Genomic DNA, 24,832 nt, shown 5'->3' on the forward strand with positions numbered 1-24,832 from the left:
TCAATATTTCATGTACTTTTCTTACATGGGCTATTTAATATGTTGTAAGAGGCAAAATATACACAGTATATATAAGGGAAAGAGATTTCCTGCCAAAGCTATTTAACAGACCTATGAAACCTAGCCAGAAGCATAAGGCAAAACACAAGGACACGTACTACACTGGCATGATAGGCAATTCGCTTTCATGTCTTTGTTTATTTATTTATTTTTTACATGAGTGGTGCAAAAACTACTGCTACGAACAATCTACTGAGAGAAATATCAAAGTCTTCCCAAATTTAACCTATACATAATAGAGAAGAAATAAATCACAATGCAACATAGCACTGGAATAATGTGATAATGTGTTTAGAGATCTGGCTGCATGTATACAGAGAACCTTTATTTTATTTTATTTTATTTTATTTTATTTTATTTTATTTTATTTTATTTTATTTTATTTTATTTTATTTTATTTTATTTTATTTTATTTATTTTATTATTTTATTTTATTTTATTTTATTTTATTTTATTTTATTTTATTTTATATTTTTTAATATCTATTTTGGTTTGGCCTCTGGTCTGTGATTCAAAGTCAAAGACTCACAGAAGCAGGACATGGCTAGCACCACGCAAGCCCCATCCTCTCTCCACTTAAACTGCCCTTAGTACACACGTGGATGTGTTCATGAGCTCACACTTATTTTTCAAAGAGCAGAGAACATTTAAGTTAGAAGAGATTAAGCAGAATTAAACATGGATGCCTTTTTACAGAGCCATTCCTCAGAAGGCACATTTTTTTCCAGAATTGACTCCCGAAGCCTCCTCTAGCATTGTTAGATTTGACTGCAAATGACAAGCTGTACACAGGAACAAGGCATTTATATCCCTATCATCACTTATTAACTGTTGTTGTTGTCACTGACAATGTAGTGATAATAATAGGGATTCTTTCAACACCTGGCTTAAAGATGTAGGAGTTTATGACATTCAAAAATATCTCAACAGAACTGACAGGTGAAGGCATGTTCAGAGGCAATTTATACCAGGAACAGTATATAAATACCATGCAGTAGCTGACTGGGACATTGAAGAGTCTTTGCTAGCCCTTAGGAGCTGACTTCGGCATTCGAAAGCAAGGTCATTTTCTCTTAATAAGGTATCACTGTCTCCATCCGTAAATCACTCTACAGTGTCAGCATGTTGCAGTTTATATAGCAAAATGACTAATAGGGAATAATAGCGTTGCAATAAACAGTGTAAGGAGAGCTGTGAGCGAGTGGAAAAAAAAAAAAAAAAAAAAAAACACACTGGAAAAACAGCTGTTGCAACTTTCTTGATTAATTCAAGGCATGAAGTGAATGTACTGACATGTTGATTTCCTTCAACTTTTGTAAGATATGAGAGTCTTCTAAGAGGTGATTGGTCCCTGAAAGGTTCAGGCCTGAAGAACGGAAAATACCTTCAGCTTCCGAGATCATTGTTTTTAAGGATAACTGGATGTGTGCCTTTCAGCCAGTGTATCATCCACAATGCAAGGAATTGGATCCTGTCTCTGCATCTGCATGCTCTTTTGGTGTGCAGTGGCCATATCCATGCACTGATCCACCACAGCCATCTACAGGTCAATGCACAGAGGATCCCTCAGCAGACACAGAAATTTCATCTGCTGTGAGGACCTGAAAGTTCTTGATGTAGTCTAAAGCTATCCTAATCTTTCCAGTAAATTCTCATCCGTAGGACTTGAAAAGAAGGATTTCCAAAAACAACAACTCCAAGCCCTGATGGAAAACAATCCTCTCTTCAGTCGCTCCCAGGCTCTCGGAAAGGCAGTATAGAGCTGAGTAGCCTGGAGCTGTGCCCATGCCCTGATGGGCTAGGAAAGACCTGGGCAAGACACACAACACTGAGATGTGGCCAAAGGAGAAACCATGTCAGGATGCTTTGCAACTATTTACATTTCGTTTGTTAAGACTGGAGAAAGCAGGCTGTGAAGTTGAGGCACTGAGTGCCTACAACAGGTACAAAAGTGGCCTCCAAGATCACCCAGTCTTGCAGCACCGAGGGGGACCACTGCCCACAGCAGATGGCTCTGCTTTGCCTCACCAGGTCCTGAACACCTCAAAGGAAGGAGGTTTCCCTGCTCCACTGAGTCCTGCGCACTGCACTATGCTGTTGCTGAGGAAATTGTACCTAATGCCCAAGGAAATAAATCTTTACACCTTCGCCAGGAATAAACTAATGTTTCAGAGTGATGGCAGTAAGATTATTTAACCAACACGTTGTTTCAAGTAGAATGAGGCACATTTCAGTTGCAGTAGAACAAACCAGACAAAGGCAGAGGGGATATTATTAGCTAGGCACCATCCCACAGGATTAGAGGTATGAGATATAATATATATAGGGACCCAAGGGTGAGATTATGTCAGGATAATACACCCTTTAGGTTTTTAAATCGCCTCCAAAGCAATCAAACCTGTTACCATAGCATTCATTTTAATGCACAGATAAATTTGTAGCTCTTGTTTATATAGCTTATCCTCTGGAGGCACTAATATGATTCCCTTTAAAACTCAAGTTAATGAGAAAATAATGGAGCATTGTAGATATAAGCAAATTTTTTTTTTTCACTGTCACTGTCATCATCTTTTATACAGCCAGAGGGCTCTTTGAAAGTATAAGTTGGATTTATTTTACGTTCCACAAAACCTTTAAAAATCTTTCTTTACACCAAGCTTTCTGATTCCAGCCTAAAGCCAAAAATACTTACTGTCTAAACATATCTATAAATCAGTATATCATCCATAAATCTTGCCTTATCCCTAATAGGAAATTTAAAGTTGTAACTCTTAAAACTTCACTTTGGCAACATACAGTCTTATTTTATTGGTGTTCCTGGACAGAACTCACTGATGAGATACTGTATGTGGCCAGGGAATAGGGACTGCATATCAGTTGCTGAGTGTAGTGAGCTGTGTAATGAAGCCATGTTTGTTTACTTTCCTTTGTATACAGCATGGCAGTAAATCTCTGGACATTTTCAGCTTTTGGGAAATTTCTTATTACTCCATCAGCTCCCCTAATCCTTTTGGAGCAGCTCAGGAGCTCTGTTCTTATGGAATGTCCTCCAGTGCAAGGACAGAACTCTGCCAAGGTTGACATAAGCAAGTCTGATACTTGCTGGTACCAAGTTGCAATAATTCATTTTGTCTGGGAAAGATTTATGATATACACAGCATTTATATTTATTATTCAAAACCAAACACAAACGTCTATGTAGATTGGGTCTTCAGGCATTCCAAAGTTCATGAGTTAATATTAATAGGAGTAATGTAATTTACTGGGACTGAAGGATTGCCCCTGGTCTCACTTGAAGACTGTGTGAGTTTTGATTTGAAAAGGAAAAGCTTCAAGGTTTCTGCACCTCCGTTTTGGGAATAATACTGTCACTTAGTAGTTTGTTTTGCACTTCTCTACTGCCTTTAATTTCTTTTAACCTTAACTGAATTTTGGACTATTCACAATGAGTCTGCCTATAGGCCAAAGCATCGCCCTCTTCCCTCCAGCTGTGTGTTTCCATCCCTGAGGATTCTATGTACTTGGCCTGTCTGGAGAGTTAGAAAGGCATCTTCTCTGGCAGATGACCAAGCTAAACTTATCTCCTCAGGGCACCAGATGCTGGTGAGGCAACCAGGCTGTTAGAGGTTTTGGTGCATTGTTCACAAAGAAGTATTGGAGGTATTTTGCTCCTGCCTTCTGGACAAAGAATTTGGGGTTGAGACTGCCACCCTCCTTGCCCTAAGAAAACTTTTTCTGGCCATAGAACCATATAGAGACTTGCAATAGCTAGCTATTAGGGTGGAAATATAATCATTGACTTCACTAAGAAAGATGTTGCAGTGGAAAGTCACTAATGAAGTCAGCCTAAAATGAGTGAATAAGAGAATTCTCTTGCATTGTTAGAACCACTAAGAAACATTTTCCAAGTGGTTTGCAATGCCAGGAGAAACAAGACTGCACAGCTTCAGCTGTGTGTTGCAATTTTTATATTAGCACAGAAATACAATGCAACTAGACTAACCAAGATTTAGATAATTGAGGAAACAGGTTGATCACATTAAAAGGCCAGTTCTGGAGATTTAATAAAGGCCAAACTTAATTCCACTATTCTTTAGTCTCCGAACATCTTGGCAGAGCCTGAGACACTTCCCCCCAGGCTGCTGACCCCCGCAATGCTACACTGCCTGTTTTGCAGCCCATTTCCACCAATACCACCGAGCTGGCACCGCTGGAGCTGACCCAGTCTGTCCTGCTGGGCTCTGATCGGGAACACTATTCCTCCTGACAGATTCGCTTTGAATGAATTTATATTTCAGATTGCCTTGGGATAGGAAATATGTATGGAAATATCTCAAGGGATCAGATTAAGTAGTTTTAATTATAATGTTGGCCTCTGTGGAAAAGCATTTCTTGAGAAATTTTAAACAAATATACTCTATTTCTCTCTTTTTATTTATTTTTTTATTTTTATTTCTTAACATCACTTGGTGGAGGGAAATTTTCCACATCTAAAAAAAATGAGAATATAAATTTAATTATAGTATTTCATTAAATCTATGTACCCATTATGATCTACTGTGTGTATATGTAGAGAACGCAATGCTATATTGTGGGGACCTTGACTGCCCTACCTGCAAATGTGCACATGCAGTTATAGAAAGGTTAGGAGTTGCGTACAGTTTTTTGGGATGTTCTCTCCACCTCTCAGCAGATGTAAAATTGTTCTCCTTGGTATGTTTCCAGTGGTTTGCCAAATCTAGCATCAAATATGTTAAATAGCACCACTTCTATTACGTCTTTTGGGAGACTATTTCAGCCTAGCTCATCTTGCTTCTGGGAATAATTTATTCTTAATATTCAACTCCATTTCCCTTCACCGTGGTTGGAGCCCTGCATACGACCCCAAGTGGTCCTTCCCTTCCTCAGAGCATTTGCCTCAAGTACTCTTGATGTCATCTTAAAATTTTAGCTTAGCTGAGCTACACGTACATGTATGAGCAAACAAGGAAAGCACCATGAATGATTCCATTCAATTTTAGATCATTTTACAGAGCTTTCACCAGCTCATCACTGTTTCACTCTATTTGGTTTGCTAAACAGAAATCCCAAACTGCAGCTCCAGGAGGGGTATCCCATTGAATATAAAGAAGGGGTTATTCCTGCAGCTTAATAATAATAATAATAATAATAATAATAATAATAATAATAATAATAATAATAATAATAATAATAATAATAATAATAATAATAATAATAATAATAATAATAATGACACTAATGATGATGATAGTACATCATCATTACATGATGATAACAACCATAATATGATATAACATAATTTAATTATTTTAACCTAAGAAAAATAATTTGTTTTTATTTTGAGGTTTACTTGGGCAAATTTAGCTGGAGTTAGGCTTGTCAGGGCATGAACCAAAGACCAATTAAGGTTCCTAGCTGATTTTAAGGAAAACATAAGCTGCGTTCTTAAACCTCAGGTATCCAGTTTTCAAAATTCTGACACAGGCCAATGGATTTTTTTTTAGAAAATCAGCTGGGGCAGTTAATGCCCATTAAAATGGAGACATTGGTGGCTATGCAGGCGCCATTCCTGAATTAGATATTATTTAAAAAATAATTTTATTGTTTGATATAATAAGTATGGAAGCATTACATTTAACTTTTCAGTGAGAAGAGCCAATAAAATAAGATAGGAAGAAAAAATAATGCAAAAATTGCACATTTAGGGAAAAACTATTTCAATATTTTCACTTTTCAGTCAGATGGACATTTCTGAGACACCCTTCCCTTTACAGTGAAATTAAAACCCTCCAATCTGTGACTGTAATTCTAAAGTCTATAATGCAGTTGTGTGTGTTTCAGAAGGTTGCGGGTGTGACCTTGGGGGATTATAGTATAAGTCGAATGAGGGAGTAGGATTTAGACTTGATATTTTATTTTAGGTTGTAATAAGTTTTTAAGTGCCTTGTGTCTTCTAATTCCTTTTCATGACCATTTTGCAAGGAATTTGCAAGGACCCGCCATTCTTTTCAATCAACAACTCTCTTAAAGCAATCTCAAATAAAATAAAATAAAATCTAATGCTATAATGCCAACTTTAAATACATTTAGGGATGAAATAAATGTTTTGTTTGTTTGTTTTCTTCCCTTTTCTTTCCTATTTGACTGTCTTTAATGAGTTTTACTTTTTTTCCGCCATTCTCTCCCCCATCCCACTGGGAAGGAGTGAATGAACAGCTGTGTGGTGCTTAGCTGCCTGCCAGGTTAAACCACAACACACACCAGAATGTACCTTCCACAAACATCCATACACACATTATATATACCCACAGTTTCCATGAAGGAGACACAGAAAGCAAAGTTTTTTAGAGGAAGAATTGCAAATAATGAGGAAGTATACAGCTGACTTATATAAATACACAAGCAAATACATGTTGATTGCTACTCCATGCTGATAAATGCATTCTATTGAAAGCCGGGAGAAGGGAAAATGTCTGCTAAATGTTATAGTGCTGCTGAATACTAACCAGGAAAGAGATTTTAACTTTATTGTTGGGAAATCCCCAAAGCCTTTGCTGTGCTACTTCAATATGCAGCTGTGGAACACATAGGACAAACAGAATGCTGTGTAAAAACCCAAATCTCTAGGAAAGGAGCTAGCGATGCAGACCAACATCTCACTGAGACAACAGTAGTCCTGGTGTAAACATAATGATACGACTGGTTTTGCACTGATGATGAAATTGCTGACTTAATCGGTAAAAAAAATAAAATAAGCAAATAAGAGGTTGTAGAGAAGTTGCTAATCTTTTGGAAACAAATCTGATGCTTTAAAAATATATTTGAAAATATCTAGCAAAAGCCTGAATGAGCAACTAGCGACCTCTGAGCTTATATTAGATAACTGGCAGTCAAGCGTGGAATAGATGCGTTCAAGTCAGATGATTTTATTTTTGGTCAAAGTGATAATATCTGGAGAAGATATTTCTGGATATCTCAACTGGATACCAGAGTTGTCACTGTCCAAGTGAAAATATTGAACAGTAGGGTACCAAATGGTAATTACACTTATTGTGAAAATGGCTGATGTTCTAAAAGGATTTCATAAATACCCCACAAGCTTTCTGGTATTCAGTGACAGTTCATATTATGATTCCAGAAGTATGTCCAGATGAAATACATTCTGCCAATGCTAATTCAAATATTTGAAAAGCTTTTTTTTTTTAGCTCTTCAGTCTTCTGCTGTGTTTAGGGAGAGGTAGAAAAGCTCCTATAAGAGTTTTGGTATGCGATAAAAGGCGAGTCGAACAAATCTTTTCCTCAAAGAGGAAATCCAGCATTTCAAAATGTAATACCACGGGTGAGGAAACGCTTAGACTAGACACAACAGCTCTCCTATTTTCCTGGTAAATGTTTTAACATGTTGGATAGTTTAAAAGTTTAAACCATTTAAAAGTTTCAGCTCTTGGCTGGCTTAAAAACTGGCATTAAGAGGGATTGAAGAGAAGGCGATTGCGTCTGGGAGGAAAAGCACACAAAGGATGTGGCTGAGGCTGCTGGGGCTTCCTGGGCTTTGAAGATGCTGGTCCATCTCCCTGTTGTGCCACGCATTTCCAGAACGACCTTGAGCACACTCAGCCCCTCTGAGCTTCAGCCCTTTGTCCAGTGGAGATGAAAGCTCTTTTCTTGAAGATTTGTTCTAAGGCAAAATGCAGCCCAGACTGTGAAACACATCTAGGATGGCCAGGTTTAACAAGTACCCATGATATATCAGGATTTGGTTTTGGTATATGCACTGCAAGTTCCCTAGTGTATAATAATGTCATTTTAGCAGTATGGTTTTACCATTTTATGTGAAAATTAGCAAACAAAAACTGAAGGCACATCCAAACTAAGTGAGAAAATGTTCCTTTAGCAAAAAACAGACTCAGTTTTCAAGCTTTCTGGGCTGCTGGATCCCAATATGAGAAGAATACCTACAAACACACTGAAAATAAGGGAGCAGCAGTGTGGAAATTGGAATATTCTAATGGGAAAATTATAAGAAATACAGCTGTGCTTGCTTTCACTGCTGCTCCTCAGCCTTCAAATTCCTCTAAATTAAATTGTAAAATAATGATCTCCTTTTCTGGTTTCTACTAAGCTACATAGTTAATCCCTGATACAGAAATATATATAGAACATATACATTTAGGAAAACAATTATTATTAAAATAAAGAGGCCTCAGACCAAAGAGTTTCCACAATTTCCCATGCACATTTGAACCCAGCTCTAAACTCTCTCTCTCTGGGTTTGTCTCTGTCTAATCCTTTTGTTTTTAACCTGATTTTCAGGAGGAAAATCAGCCTCTGATTTTAACAGGAAAATTCAGCTGTTGTAGCAAAGACACACACTGAAATAATCTGAAACAGTCTGTCTGCCTTAGCTTTTTTAAGCTTATGATTATTTTTTCCTGATGATTTCAAATGGCAGCACAGTAAGAACAGCAGACAGGCTTGGAAGAGGAGCATCTCTGTTACCAACAGCCCTCTATGCCAGACTGTTGAAAATAACAGAGCTTCTAAATCATAGAAGAAATTTTAATAACTTTAATTAAAGTTATTCAGTTATCCAGGATTTCTGTGACTTTAATAAGGTCATTGATGTCAGAAGAATGCATGTATTTTAAATTTCTCATTTTTCACAGCCAAAGTGAACATGTCATTTAAACACGCTGTCAGCCTATATGGCATTGTAATCCTTTTTGAATAGGAGGTGTTTATTTATGAAGAAGTAATTGCAACTACAGGCAAGCCTCACATGGCTCTGCACCACTTGAATGGCAGTGTTGTTGCTTTTGTTTACCAGGGGCCAGTTCTGATCTGACTGCAAATAGCAGGTCCTGCCATTGAGTGGCTCCATCCTCCAGTGCCTCTGAGGCATGGAAATGGTGAGAAATACACACCCTTAGTGGACAAAGGGACACCTCTTTCTTATAAGAAATAGTAAGCTCTATGTGTTATATAACTACCTCTTTTTTTTTTTTTTCCCAAATGGCTTTTATAATTATTATTTTTTAACATGTCCTCTTTCTCTCCTGCATTCCCTGTCACCAGGTCAAAAAGAAAATTAAGGGAAAAAAAAAAAAAGACTAACAACAAAGAATTATTCTGGGACTTTTGAGAGAAGCTAGGATATTTATGGATTTATTATATTCCTTGGGACAACAAGTTTCTGAGATGTTAGTACACTGTCAAATATTTTTCAAGGTTAACAGTTTAGGGACACAATTATGTTGCAAGTTGTCGGGAAGATTAATTAAGGGTATTTCAGAGATACAGGAGAAAAATTGTTCCAGCAGCTATTACAGTGTGAGTAATCCCGACTGAAAGAGTAGTTCCCCTTCATTTCTGTCCCCTTCAGAGAAAATGTTCCTGTGTTTAAAACATACTCAGGAGCAGATAAAATGCTCAGGCACAGCAGTGGTGAGGCAATCCTAGGTGCAGTCCATGCAGCAGCTGCCTACTGGCAGACAGTGCACGGGCATCCCCTCCAGAAAGGTGATTATTAAATAAATATTTCTCAGGGCCAGAAAACAGCAACAGGTCAGAAAGCAGAGACAGTAAAAGCAAATGTGAGCGCTAGGCTCACCAGAGCTCCCCCTTGCACCCACAAGCACCAGGAGAGCACAACAGTGAAATCGTTGGGCTAGTTAATGACAAGTCAGGGATTGTGTGTGAAAGTAATAGCAAGACCTAGAGATTCACGAATATGAAAGGTTTTAAATAAAAAATAAAAATCCAACAATCCAGCACTTTAATCACAGCACTGCAACCAATATGCATATCTATCTATCTATCTATCTATCTATCTATAATCTGATATAATTTTTAATCCTTTTTTTAAATCCCTGTCATTAATGAGGGATAATGTTGGATTGAAGAGGGCCAAAGAGATTTATTGATACAAACTCAGAGACATGGCTGTAAATCAGGACAGTGAAGAAGTATGCCACTGCTGGCTTATGTTCTCTTCCTGCAAAAGGACAGGGATGAATGAACAAGTGTCTGAATGAATGACTGAATAGATGAATGAATGAAAGAATGAATACATAATCAAATAAATACATTAAAATACATTGCCAACTTGCTGGGATCACATAGTAAAGGAGCCCTTCAGGGCCTTTGTAAAAATATAGGCAACAGTGTAATCCTTTTTATTATAAATTAAAATCTGCTTTCCTCTATTCCTCTGAATGTTTAATTTTTATTGAAGGTCAAAAGGTGCTTTACATGTGGGGAAGTTGCAGGATTTGCATCTCCAACCCTGTATCCCTGTGTAAATCCACATTCTGACCAGAGCACTGTGCTCTTGCTGTGCAGCTGGGGCTGGCTGCCAAAGCTGGCTGGAAGGACAAATTTGGGGAAATCATTCCCTTCCCTGAAATGCCAAAGACCCTTTCCTCTTCTCAAGCCACAACCACAACCTTGCATTGTTAATATCTCTGGGAAATTTAACATTAGAGCTGCAATCAATATTTCAAGGTGGTGTCTTTTTCTGAGCAAGGAACAAGGACAGTTGGTAGCAACCTTCCAGGTATGTGGTGGTAGTTGTAGGCTTTTCTTCTACAGGTGCTAGGTATACAAAGAACATGGCAAATGCATCTGTGAGCTCCAGACTACAGAAACCACTTCTCTGACTTCATGGGAAAGCTTTTATTCCTTTTGAATGGTGATCCAGTTTGTTGTTGTTGTTGTTGTTTTGAAAAGCATCTGTTTTGAACTTTGTCATCTAATGAGCTGAAAGTCACTGGAATTTCCTTCTGCTTCCCTCTGCTTGGGAAAAGACTTCTGTACTGAGACCTTCGAGGATAAAGCTCTTCTAGCGTGAGACAAAGGTCCTCCAGATGAGAATTACAGAGCTATGGCTTGCAATTTAATTATCTTTCATGCATTCACACCCAGATGGATAGATTTTTGGAAAGAAAAAATATTAATCAATGTGAATAAACTACTTTATTTTTTAAATAACTAAACCAGCAGTTTCATTTCCCACTGTTAATATTCCTGTCAGTCAGGTCAAGGATAATGAACCAAAATTCAAGGAAGGCTCACCCAAACCTTGACTTTTCTTATTAAAAATGTTCCCATTCATAAAACCTACATTTGCAAATGCAAAATCAACAGTTAAATGTTTGCCTTATCTATGTCTCTATCTCTCCAAGGAGAGAGAGATGATCTTTATCCAGTTTTCACTTATAATATTCTGCTGAAGTTTTGGAAGGAAAATAATGTCTTCTAAACTTTGTTACTTGTATTATTATTACTACCTGTGGCTAAATATACTATTTGCTGTTAATATAACCAGTGTTTTCATTCTGTAGTAAGAACTCTTTTCCATATATCTCTACATTCATGCTTTGATTAGTTTCTTTTCCCCAATTTTTGCAAGACATTTTTTTTTTCTTTCTAATGAAAAAAAAAAAAAAAGTAAAATAAAGCCATAAATGTACCCTATATGGGAACATGGCCTCTGGAATAAAAGAAAATGAAGAAAGTGCATATTATGGAAAGTACTGGAGTTATATGACCAGAAAAGGGCAATGTACTTTAGGTTACATATTTTAAGAAACTGCTTCCAGCAGACAAAATAACTGCTAAAAGCAGGTGTTTATTCCAAAAGCTGCAGCAATGTTTTTCTGTCATGTTGCATTAAATCACTCAGACTGCATCATGTTATGTTACACCACATCATGTTAGTACATACAGGGGAAAAGCCAAAGTGGAGTAACATGATGTGACAGACAGCATTTAGCAAAAATATTCACTTATTTGACTCAGATACTTGCTATCAGTTTGAATCAGGGAGCATGGTCCCAAATGAAGCTGACAGATGGAGGTGAACTCACCAAGGAACTCATCTGGTGTAAAGTTTCTTGTCGTCTACCTGGTGCTCGTCCTGCTGATGGGTCCTGCTATCCTCAGCTCCTCTTTCACAGCATTTCCTTCCCTGCTCCAAGTAGTTTGACTGGCTGGTTGCTGTTTATTTTGACATAACTCATGACTTCCCCATGAGGGACTAATCATGTCCTGGTATACTTAACAAGCCCTGTTAAATGACAGTTGATGGAATTGCCATAAATAGTAGTTTTTATACGAGTGAAATTTTGAACTACACAAAAAAGAGTGCCTGGGCACTGCGTATTTATGTATACTGAGGGACTATTTCAGGTAACAAGAAGCTTATTCCTGAAGGCACCTGTATTTTATAGTGTGGCAAAGTCTTTTTGACAGACTTAAAAATATTGAGACTCCTTTATTACTCTTGGAGGAACTATTTCATGGCAGTACTTCTAAAAAAGATTTAACAAAGAAGTGCATGTTCATGTAAGTAAATCAAATAATCGAGTATAACCCAGGCAGCTCTGGTGCAGGCCATGCCATACAAGGATTTTTATAAGCGTTGATCCCGACCTAGATGACGACTTCCAACCCACAGGGCACCTCTTGGACTGCTACAGAACCATGACGTGTTCTGGTACAATCTGTCCTAGCAGGAATTAGGATGAGAGAACCTCGTGCCAAGTATCAAAGAGGGCTTCAGCAGTGCTAGTGAAGGTAGCTCTATGGCATAATGCCAGACAGTTGAAGTGTGAAAAAATTTGCATGTGAACTTGAAGACTTTCCTTTTCCTAGAGGTGGAGCCAAGGAGATAGGCCAAGCTGCCAAGTGTTTTCTGCATCTCACCAATATGGACCTGCAGTGGTAAGTGCACAGATACAATTCAAAAGAAAAGAACAAGATACCAATGCTTTGCAGTATTCCAGAAAGAAAGGTATATTTGCCAAAATCTAAGCTTGTATCATAGCAGTAATGCACAGGATCCATGGTTTTGTGTTTTCCCCACCTTTTGCAGACAGAATTAATACCTCTAGCAATAGTGCTGGTGATTAGATGGTGCACCAAAGAAATATGTGTGCCCATCCATAGCTGAAGAGTGCTTACCCCCTGCATGTTCACACAGCTATCAGCAGAGCCCAATAGAAGCTAAGAAAAAAAATGCAAAAGAAAAAGTAAAATGGAACAGTGACTGACAGTATGTTTATTCTGGTCTGTGCCATCTTAGCTAATACTGTTAGGATGTGTTGTATTTGAGGGATTTGTTTGGTGTAACTCACAGGAAATCTGGGAAGCAGAGCTGTTTTGCACAAGCCCCCAAACCATTCGGTGCCTGCCCTGTGAACGCTGGCTGCATGAGCAGCCGGTCCTGCTGTACTGTTTGCTGACGTTGTTCCCTCTCCTCAGGAAACCTCGGGAGCCGTTCTGCCTTGGGCAGTCTCCTGAAGATGTGTGATGGTCTTGGACTGTGCATCAGTGACCAGCAGTTCGTGTTGCCTCAGACCCATGCTGCACAGGGGCTGGTGCCTGCACCGGGAGCAGCACAGAGACACCGGGGGGAAAATGTCACACCCCTGGGCTCCCCAAAATGCAAGGAACAGGAGCCTTCTCCCAGCAGCACAGGAGAACTGAGATGAATGAAGCCTCATTCAAAGGGTAGGTAACTGTTCTGGGTAAAACAAAATAAAAGCTTGTACTGGGACATGAGATCTCAGGAGGTTACCTGAGCCTGGGTGTCCTCCATCCAGAACACAACCCTACAGAGCGTGCATTTGGGCTGTGCTCTACAGTGTTTGCACGTTCCTTGTGTGCTCACCCTGGGTTTGATCCTTCACCAGTCATTTACTGATGTGCCATAACGTGGTGAAGCCACACCACCTATCCAGTGGCTTTTAAGAAAAGGTTTCTGCCTATCTGCATCTGTAGAAGCACCATATCTTGTGCTTGCTTTGAGAGCATGGTCCTGTGTGCAACAGTGTTTTGTGAAAAAGCATACACACATGGAGCAAGTGTGCTGTTCTCTTCTTACCTGATGAAAAAAAATAAGAAAAGATTAAATAATTAATACTAGATATTGCTTAACAGTTGTTAAGAGGCTTACTTAATAATTTTTGAAGCTTTTTTTTTTTTTCTAAATTAGGAATAACACATAATTGAGCATGTCATTCTGAAGCAGCAAATAACACTTTGGAGAGAATTGAAGGAAACACATTTCTTTGATTAAAATATTTTTCTCATTAACAGGATGTTCAAAATAAAGCAAAAATATTTGATGCACAGAGCCTGTGGCAGTATCGAGTTAACGCTGGCGTGCTCCCGCATTTTACCTCATGTTTACTAATCAATCAGAAAAGCCTCTTGCCGGCAAGAAAGGTCACATCTTCCATCACAAAACAGAAACTTTTTGACAACAAACAATTGGAATTTCACCATTCTGTTTAATGTGGATTCTAGCACAGAGAGTTATAGCCCCAGGCGGTGGGAAGGGTGGTGTGGGATTTGGTGAACATGTAGAGCTGTGCTCTCCAAATGTTCACTGCTCCATACTGTGTGTATGGAGACTGCCTCACTAGCATCAGGTTCTTCAAGTCCCAGAATCATTTAGGTTCGAAAAGATCTCTAAGGTCAAGTCTGACTATCAACCTAGCCCGCCAAGTGGTCAAATTATTTGGAGGATTTGGAGGAGAGGCCAATCCAGGTGGTGCTTGGGTAGGTACAGGTGTGCATTTCTGACTCAGATGCTAATGGTCTGGGCTGTGACACTGCAGAAAGAGCTGGTCTATGGACTATGAGAGCAACAGACACCCAGAGAGTGTTGGGCAGTGCTTCTCCTTCAAGTACTCTTAGTTTTAGCTCAGGATAGAAACAAATCCTCTGGGTCTCTAACATGACCTTCAAGTTTCTGTTCTTTATTGTCCTTTAAAATTCCTTGCTGACCTATATCTTGATAAAGTACATTTTCTTAGCCATTGGGAAAAAAAAAAAAAAAAAAAAAAAAAAAAAAAAAAAAAAAAAAAAAAAAAAGAGCTCTGTTTTCTTAGATAAAAGATACGGCCTGATTGTTTCGCAAGCAAAACAATGCACATATTAAAAGCTCTTGAAAGAGCTGGGGTGGAATCAGAAAGGTGATTATGAAATGTCACTGATTCTGCCATTTTTTCTTCCCCTCCACTTGCTGCCCAGGCATCAGCCACCTCCAAGGAGTGTGCTGGGTGGTGACAATAGCAGGATGCAGTCCCACACCCAGCTGGGATTTACACCCTTGGTCTCCTGGAGAAATCATCGGTATGAAAAGATGCACATGTTGCCGGCAGCTATAGCACATATTGCATGGCATGACACACACATAAGTGAGATTAATATGAGTTCTGGGCATCATTAGCTCAATTAAAACTGTGATTTTTTAGTTCAGACCTACAGGCCATTGCAGAGAAGAGTAATCATAAGGCAGAAATGAGTTCCCTAGTTAAAAATTAATTCCCTAGACTAAAAATATAATCAAACGATGTCTACAGTATTTTATGAAGAGCTGAGAGGATAATAAAATTTAAAGCAGTGCAACATTTGCATTTCGTTCATTTCTATCCATATTTTTCCATAGACTGCCTTTCTCTGTGCTTGTTAATCATATGCACTGCTACAGCCCTGGCATTTTAAGATCACTCTTCACATCAAGATTGAAAGGAAACTAATTACAATCACATTTCAGGGTGGTTGTTTAAAGCTGGTACAGCACTGACTACAGCACAGGAGCCTTGACCTTTATTTGTAAGCATGGAAATAAGGTAAAGATGAAAGATTGCTTTTCCTCCAGCTCATATGCAGGGATCAGGAGGCCCTGTGGGGAAGCAGAGAGGTGGGAAATCCCCATACAATTTCTCTCCTCGCCTCCTCTCCTGTGCTGGCAGCAGAGGCCAGTAGTGCTATGCAGAAGCTGTGCTCCACTGCAGCGAGAGGTGAAGGAAAGCACCACGTATTTTGCAGCTCCCTTGGGCTGCCGAAGGAACAAGCAGTGAATTAGCAGACCTCCTCAAACGCCCCTCTTGTTCGAACCCCAGTCCTACTCGTTTTAATCTATCAGTCAATGACAAATCCTTCCCTGGGCCTGGGCACAGGCACAAGACCATCAGCTCGGTGCTGCATGCCGTGCTCATGCGATTATCAAGGTACCAATGTGCATGGGCTACCTGTGAGCAAGAGATGTAGATGGTACTGTTATCTTTTCTGCTGCTCACATTATAGCTTAGTAGCAATAATAGGATCTACGAGGATGCGTCGGGGAAGAATAAGGACCCCTAACCTGAGGAAATACAGGTAATTCTAGTGTTTTCTCTAATTTCATTGAAAGCGATTGCATTTAGAGCATGCTGAATGGCAAATGTACCCAATAGGTTTAACCTTTTTGTCTCTTCACACTTTCAAAACTTTTATTTTAATATATTTATATTATACTCAAAATAAACCAAGAGTTAGCTCCAAAAACAGATTCAAGCCTAGGACCTGCCGACGTGGTGCTTGCTCTAAATGCTCTTCTCAGTATCATTATTCAGTGACTGAAGGCTTGCCGTGGTATGCAATGACCCCCAACTGATCTCTTGGGCCTCCCCAGGTTATCACAGCTCTGCACTGAAATGTGATCATTGAGGATAGACCAGCACTGAGCTGAAGCGATGCCACATGTCAACCCCCTGCTCTGTGGGCACTGATCATACTCACATCATGTATGAGGTGCTGCCCTCACCCTGCACAATCACTTCATTTGCCAGTCTCCACTGGCTGGCAGGAATCACTGTGGGAGCCCCGAGGTTCAGTGGGTTTGATGGTAACATCTGCCAGGTCATTAGCTGGTTGGAAAAGCTCTGGCTGGGGTTTTTAGCAATGAAAAGAGGGAAGCCCATTTCACACCATCCCACCACCTCACATTCTCCACCAGGCACAGGGTGGCTGATGACTGTGCTGGCCCAGTCTGTACTGGGGATGAAGACCTGGGCAATGGCACTGCTGGGGACGTGGCTGCAGTTTCAGCCAAGATGAGAAGATGGTTTCATAGCTCTTCTGTGGTGTGTTCTGCGCCGGTCGGCATTCTCTAAGCAGAAATTTAATCATGCAAATATTTACAGAAATTGGATCAAAAAAATAAAGACTAGTGAAAGCTGCTGCAGTGAACTTCTAATTACAAATCCACAAAGTGTTTATGAATAAATTTATCTATTATTTGTCTAGCTCTAGCACTGCGTATACTTTGCCTTGTACCATTACAGGCTGAAAGAAACAATATGCGGCATGAAAATGAAAACAATTTGACTTAATTATTTACACCATTACCACCCTTTTGAATTAGGCCCGCTATTTCTTTGGTATTTTGTAAAACTTAACTGGTAATTATGCTTGTTTAATTCATTTTATTTATCTACTACTACAATAAGATCAAAACAAAACAAAACAAAATAAAAAAAAACCTACCAGAATGCAAAGTGCCAGCTACGTTCCCAAACTGTAAACGATGCTTTTAAGCTATTATAACAAAAATGTAGTATTTTCTACCATTTCATTTAAAGTGTTTCTGGATATGCTCCAACACTATTTAAGTATAAACAGGAAAAGCCTTGGAGGACAAGTAATCATACTTAAATGACACAAAGATCATTAAAATAATGTTCCAAAGACATGACAAAATTAGACATTGCAAGACAGTTTTCTTCTTTGAAGTGTTTCACCAGATGGTGAAGAGTGCTGAAATAGTAGATCTGAGAGAGAAGGAAAAGCATTTCAACAGCTTTCTCATGCTAGCACCGCGTGGCGTGCACAGCTCTCAGCTGAGCTTGTCTGAAGTACATCTCATACCTTGGCCTAATCAAACATTGGGGCTGGAGATAATGTCGAGGTGTTGGAGTGAAGCTTGTGCTGAATCACACTCTGGGAAACCCCTTCTTTGTTCTATTAATGCTGTCAAGCAGATTTATTCAGAGATGAGAATAAATAAGTATGTTAGCATAAGTCATTGTCGTAATTCGTGAAACTCTTAATGAGATATTTTCAGAGCTCATAAAGAGGAAGAACTATGTCATTACATTGCTGCACAATAATTCCATTTTGGTACAGAAAAGAGTTTTTTGTTTGTTTGTTTGTTTGTTTACATCAAAAATGACACCCTACCTCAGTGGTGATGCATCAGTGAGCTAGTAGTATTTAAGTACAAGGGTCTAACAGCTGTCTTAGATGTCAATGTTTGCTCTTGTAAATGAAAAGATGTTTGTATAGGTAAAATGACCATGAGATGACTTTGCACCTTTTTCACTATAAAGGTTCTCATCTGAAGAACTTCAAAGAACATTAAAGATCTACAAAGTTCTATAGGGTTTGTAAGTCTTCTTATGTCATTAGCTTTTAGCTTGCTTTATCAATAGAAGTATCAATACAATTTCTAATTACTTAAAGAAAAAATAAACCGTTTATTTTTTTGTCTTAAATATTTTTATCCTTTTATCTTGGCTAGGGGTTTCTACTTTGAGGAAAGTTGGTGATCTAACTGAACACACACACCTCCATCCATCCATGACCTCCTGAACCTTTAATCTCTGATAATATATATTTTGGGAAATCCATAAATGTACAAGATGAAGTATCTGGAAGTCCTGGAATCATCAGTGGTTTCTTCTGGCCCATTACCAACCTGGCTCTTCCTAGCTCCTAATGAAAGTCCTGTCATGTCCTAGGAGATACCGTAACACTACCTGAGCTGCAAAGCTACAGTGGGCACAAGGCTTATCTTCTGGAGGAGAGGATTTCTCATCAGCTAAATATGACTGGCTGGGTTAAACAATTGGCAAAAGGGTCTAAATGTATTTCCAAGTTCCCCACCTTCCAGAAATGTTGGGTTTCTCAACCGTTTCCTAGCCAACACGTGTGGCAAATCCAAATCCACAGGAAAACTCATCTTTTTTAGATAAATGAGCCTGAAATGGAAGGTGACTTCATTCCCATTTGGCAGTCATTCTAGTTCCATGCTGTGCAAGGAAACAGCCTCTTATTCGCTACAGCACAAGTGTCTTTGCATTGAGTAATCATAAAGTCCTAATAACAGTCTGTCAGCACATTTCCATTATATAGAGCTAGCCTCAAAAAATAAAGTAAAATCCCACACTTTCAGTATATCCCCTTTCAACAAGTGCTCAGAAGAGGGGCTTGCAAACTGGAAATTGTGAATATAACTTTAGCAATCGAGTTTATTAGTTCACATACAGCTTATGTGCTTAAGTAAAAAGCTTGTGCATGGATAATTTTCAATAGCTTGTGTTAAATGAACTGAAGACTCTAAACCTCTTCCTTGGGGACAGATGACCATTAGATATGCAAATACTGTAGGTGACATTAACTGTCATCCCTGTCGTCATTGTCAGGTAGTTGCACTGGCACAGGATGGAAAGTTACCTAAAATCTTAAAAATGGATGGTGCCTCCAAATGGCTGTGAACTTGCCCTGATCCTCAATGTTATTTCCAAGCCAAATAATCTGTGAGATCTGGGTCTCAGGGACAGTCTGTGCCTCAGTTTCCCATCTGTAAAAATAGGATATTTATAAAACTTTATTAGTTTTTACCCTAAAACGGATTGTTTTCTTTTTAGAAGGGCTCTTTGAGGAAGACCAGATCATTCTGAAATAATTTCCAAAGAAAACTAAATGATAGTTGGTAGCCTCTGTCTTCAGCCAGGCAAAGGCTTTGTTCTTTGAACTTAATTATATTGTCAGAACTGTGTCATGGAGGCCGTGATGAAGATACTTGCTTTGTTTTCAAGGAAGTCTCTCTGTGTTTGCATTCACTTTGCCAGAAGCTGCTGCTGTCAGCACTGCAGCGCCAATATGGAGTTCTTAAAATTTGGCAAAGCTCCCGTTGTACATTTATTTTATATTCTACCTAAGTTCTAGGCAAAATATCATTTCTTGCACTTAAATACTAATGGTTTTGAGGGAGAATAAAAGCCTAGATTGAACAGCAGACATATCAAAATCAAATCTTCTTTTAGTGTGTTATGCTGCTAAGAGAAGAGCTTTGTCTCCACCAGCCGGCAGAGGTTGCTCTGATGTTAACGCTTAATCATGGAACTTATTTTCAGTGATAAAGCACATGAAGGAAATCAAACCCAAATATTTAAATGATTAAATGATCTGTGAGCCAGAATTGTGAGAGATGTGTTATGTGTGAGTAGCCTGGAAAGCAGCAGTCTCTAGTCCAAGGCCTGAGGACAACCTGCTGCCCAGGGGGCTTCTGATGCCGAATCGCGTCTGCGGCAGCCAAACAGGCTCCAGGGGCAGCCAAGCGTTGCCAGCACATCCCTTGGCCAGCACAGCTCCCGTATGATGGTGGAGACTGGGATTCCTCCTCCAGCATATAAATTCTGTCATGCTGGCCCTTAAAAATCCGGGGGGGTGTTCAATGAGGAGTCCTGTTGATTTTAATTGGATACTTGAATTAAAAATAAGAGAAATAGATTCGTTGCACTTATTTACCAAACAGGGTATTTTTTTTTCTTTCCCAGTTATTAATTTCCTTAAATGTAAAGTGACATCTCTAAAATGAAAACAGTTTATTGCTTGCCAGGAGCAAAGCCTGCCTAATTTAAGAAATCCAGAATTAAAGCTTTTGAAGCATATCAGGGAATGTTTATACAACAATTATCTTTGCAAACGTTAGCTCTGCTCACCACAGCCTCTTCAGGCCACCACCATTAAAGCCTGTAACCTCATTGCCAATCTTCCCCACCCCAAAATATGTCAGCAGTTGCATAAAATCAGGTCATCCTTTGATTTCAACTTGCCTATCTCCACCCAAGCATTCAAAACCATCCCAACCTATCTGGAATGTATTTAGTGATGAAAAACAAAACAAAACAAAACAAAACAAAACAAAACAAAACAAAACAAAACAAACAAACAAACACTTAGTGTTTACAATTAAGTAGTAGCATCATTATTAATAGCTGATAGCAGACAAAGGAGTGCAGTGACCTCTCCAACAGAGCATTTAAATCTTTGCACAACACGCTCTGCTTGTGCTAGGCTGGTTTCACAAACAACAGCTGTGTAGTTCGTTAACATATGAATCCCCTTGAGGTAATTTGGAGGAGCCAAATGTGCTAAACTAAACACCTCATTAAAACAGCACTTTAAAACACAACACACACAAAAAAAAAATCCCACCCAAACCCCAAACTAATTCTACATCCCACTTTTGCTTGTGAGACGCTTGGTGGAGAATATTCTATTATACTGAACTCATTCATCTGGGTTGTTGGAAATAGGGGGTTTTAAAATCAGTAATATGGGTTTTTCTTTGCTAAGATGCACTTGAGACTAAAGTGTCTTTGAAGAGTATCCTGGCACAAAGAAGCAATTAACCGAGGACAATAATGTTTTCTTTTCCTCCCAGTTGCTAAGCTGAAGGCGGGGAGCACAAGGCTGTGCTGGCAGTTGTGCCATGCAGGCCTCTCAGACCCCTGTGGGCCTGAGGCATGAAGAACCTCAGCCAAAGGCCTCTAGTGGCCCCCAGGGTCTCTGCAGAGGGCTTTGGATGGGGCCAAGGAAGAAGTGCACACAAGTGTCCCTGGGGCCACCACATCCCCCAGGAGAGCTATGCAGATATTTTCAGGAAACTCGCCTCTAACAAACGCTACCACCAGAGGAATCGGTTGGGAGTCCAGCCAAGTGTGCAGGAGATGTACAGTGTGAAGGCACTGACAGAAGTTTTTCCTCCCCTTGGTCTCACATGCTACAGGGTGCTCAAATGCCACCTTAGTCCCATCTTGGCACCAAGAGCAACTTTTTACTATCATTTTTTATCTTTACTCTTCCCCAGTGCTGCTGAAAAGCAATATAAACTGTGCAACATTGAGGTACATATGCATACTCCATAGTTTTTATTTTTTTTTAATGTTTTATTCTAGAAGCTTAGGTAAGGAACCTGATTTTAGGGAGGAGGAAAAAAAAATCCCACACCCACAAGCTTATTTTTGTCCATTTTAAAGCATAGCTTTGTAACCTGTTGGAATTTCCTCAAGGTTTTGTAAACATTCTTCTGAATTCCCCCCAGGTATTAGTATGTCATCCAAAAACCAGAAAATACTATTTATTCTCTGCAGGACTCAATCCGTTCTTCTTTGAAATCCTGCAGGTAACTGGCTCCCCCCCAGGGTAATCTTTCATACTTCAATAGGCACGTATGTATGTGTGAATTCAGTCAGAATTGGTATTATTATTATTATTTTTTAACATTCTTATTTCTGTGTTGCTGCCAGGCTTTGGACAAGTGCAGTTTGGAAAACTCTATTCCCTCTGCCAGTTTTATAAGAGAATCTAATGGCTTGGGGATTTTTTGTGGGTACACTGAGTGCAGCTCACACACGAACTTCCATACGTAAAATCATACCCACTCTTCCAGTCCCCACTATTGCTTTTCCATGGTTTATTTTCCCATGTTCAGTACAGTTATTAAATGTTCTGAGCACTTTTTCTTCAGCATAGCTTTTGGGTTGCTAAATTTGACTTTAACTCTTTCTTTTCCATTGGTGTTGCTTTCTAACCTAGCTACAAGTTTTGTCTAATTTTTAGACTTTAGCAGCTCACATCTGAGGGTACCAACAGTCTCCTCTATATGTCCTACAGTAAATGCAGGCTGTGCTCCTTCCCTTAGCAGGCTTGGTATACAGTTTCTAAAAGAAACTGTGTGATAAGCTTTGAGGTAGTCCAAGCTGTGTCATTAGCATCTTCACTTCTTCCCAGCCTCTGGGCATGGTGCAATCAAGCCCATTGATTTTTAAATGCTGGTACATTTTGTGGGTTTAAATTGAGCTCAACAGCTTCTCTAGTGGCAGTTCCTTCACCCACCCAACATCTTCTCTCTCAGTTTGGGGAATTACATGCAAACAACAAATTGATTTCTGAGAGTCTTTTTCATAGAATTACCATAACAACAAGCACAGTCATTTAAAGTGTGCCAGAAATTCAGAGTTTCCAGTGGGTTTCTGAGATGTGACTTAAATTGTTCTATTCACGAATTTGTGGTAGACACATAATGTTTTGCAGCAGCTTTATAGGGACTTAAGAATCCATCTCACCGCCTTGCAGAAAGACTGAGCATTGCAACTACAATATAAATAATTAAACTGTAAGTTTATTGATAAGCAAAAATTCCTTTACATATTTGTATTTTCTACAGCATTTGCATAATATACTATTCAAGAACAAGAAGGTTTCAAAATATTTCTCTGTTTTCATTTAACTGGAAAGTCTGTGATATACAGCTATTTTATCTAAGAATGCTTTTTAAAATCTTTCTTTCATTGCTATTTTTCTGATGAACAAGAATATAAAAAATAAAAATAAAAAATTCACAGAAAACAGAGAGAGAAGACAGTAGAAATCTTTGTGAAGAAGCAGCTCCAAAATCCACTTTATTTACTGGAAAGTTATCATCTTGGATCCTAAGAAAGCCCAGAGATTCAACTGAGCCCATCATACTTAGATCATAACTGAACTGAAAACAAGAGGTTCAGATTATGTGCTTCCTGAGAAGTGTCCAACCTAAGAGAAGTGGAAAACATGAGAGAGAACACTTTTTTTTTTTTTTTTTTTTTTTTTTTTTTTTTTTTTGTAATTGCACTTCAAGAGCTCCTGCTCCTGTACTTAACTGTGATTCTCCCTTTGTGGCACAAGGAGCAGATAACCACAGAACTATGTGTGCACTCACATGTCACACCAAAGTTAACCATCGGCTGTAAGTAAAAGTCTTTTGAGCTCTCTAGGGAGAGCTCAAATTACTTTTGTATTGCCCAAAAGATACAGAGACATTTTTTTTTTTCCTCTTGTGTGTTTTGAAAGGATCTCATCTTTGTCCTAGCACCTAGACAGTTATTTACAGACACTCTCCCACTGATTTTAAAAACAAACAGGATAATTATTAGGAAATAACTATCAATTAATAAAAGTATTTTTAAAATAACTAACCTTTTACCTCACAGGGCCAAATTTGATTACAGGAATTCTTCCACCTTAAGAAGATTAAAAATATCTTTTTTTTTTTTTTTTGTATTTATTAGAACCAGTTGCATTGTTCATAAAGTCCTATTTTATATCTCTTTATATCTCTGAAAAAAAGGGCTAAAATATTTTTAATTAAATGAGAAACATGTAAATTCAGACCATAAGACAAGCAGGATATGTACACATAAAATTAAAAAATAAAAAAAGAGAAGATTAAATACTTACAAATTGTTCAATGATGAATTAAATAAAGGCTCAAATACAAGCTTTCCTTGCCCTCCCTGCTCAAGATTTACACCACTAATCAGCCAATTTCCAAATCCTTAATATACTAAAGCATTTGCCTTTAAGGCAGCAATAATTTAAGACTGCTATCAAAATGAATGTTTTTCCATTAGGCAGAATAATTATGTCATATATTCTAACAGTGGCTTTGGACTTAAATCTTTTTGGTGAAGGAAACTGTCAGTCAGTTACAATTTGATCAGGAATCTTGATCAGAAAGCATTCCACATAGGGCAAGCAGATAAAACGTGACTTCTCTGTGTCTCACATTAATTCAAGACCATTCATGAAAATTAATATTGACATGACAGGTCACATTTGGTTCTACAGATCTGGTGCATTTTGAGGAAGATATTTGAATATTTATTTATGTTTGATAAACCCTGCATCAGTACCTGTGCAAATTTAGTCTTCAAATCTGTACATCAGAACTAACTCATACATTTTACTGTGAATTTTCAGGGGGCTATGGGACTATAATTGTGAACACAGTAAATCTTTACAGTCCATGATTACTTGGTTGTTGATTTTGAAGTCTTTGGCATACATGAGATGCTTTACTGTCCCTGATGCT

The 24,832-nt window shown here is 38.7% G+C and overlaps 1 long non-coding RNA gene across 3 annotated transcripts in view; it reads left to right on the top strand.

Moving 5' to 3' along the window:
• Positions 1-24,832, top strand: part of LOC119717734 (uncharacterized) — an 89,697-nt gene that overhangs the window by 21,222 nt on the left and 43,643 nt on the right. For 2 of the 3 annotated variants that reach the window (XR_011811350.1, XR_005267864.2), the window contains exons 2-3: positions 12,736-12,804; positions 13,345-13,593. This is a non-coding gene — a long non-coding RNA (uncharacterized lncRNA). Of the gene's footprint in view, positions 1-12,735; positions 12,805-13,344; positions 14,215-24,832 lie in introns of those variants that run through there. The other variant, XR_005267863.2, reaches the window with a different exon arrangement.

This window comes from Anas platyrhynchos, chromosome 9 (genome assembly GCF_047663525.1).
Source record: "Anas platyrhynchos isolate ZD024472 breed Pekin duck chromosome 9, IASCAAS_PekinDuck_T2T, whole genome shotgun sequence".
Taxonomy (NCBI): domain Eukaryota; kingdom Metazoa; phylum Chordata; class Aves; order Anseriformes; family Anatidae; genus Anas; species Anas platyrhynchos.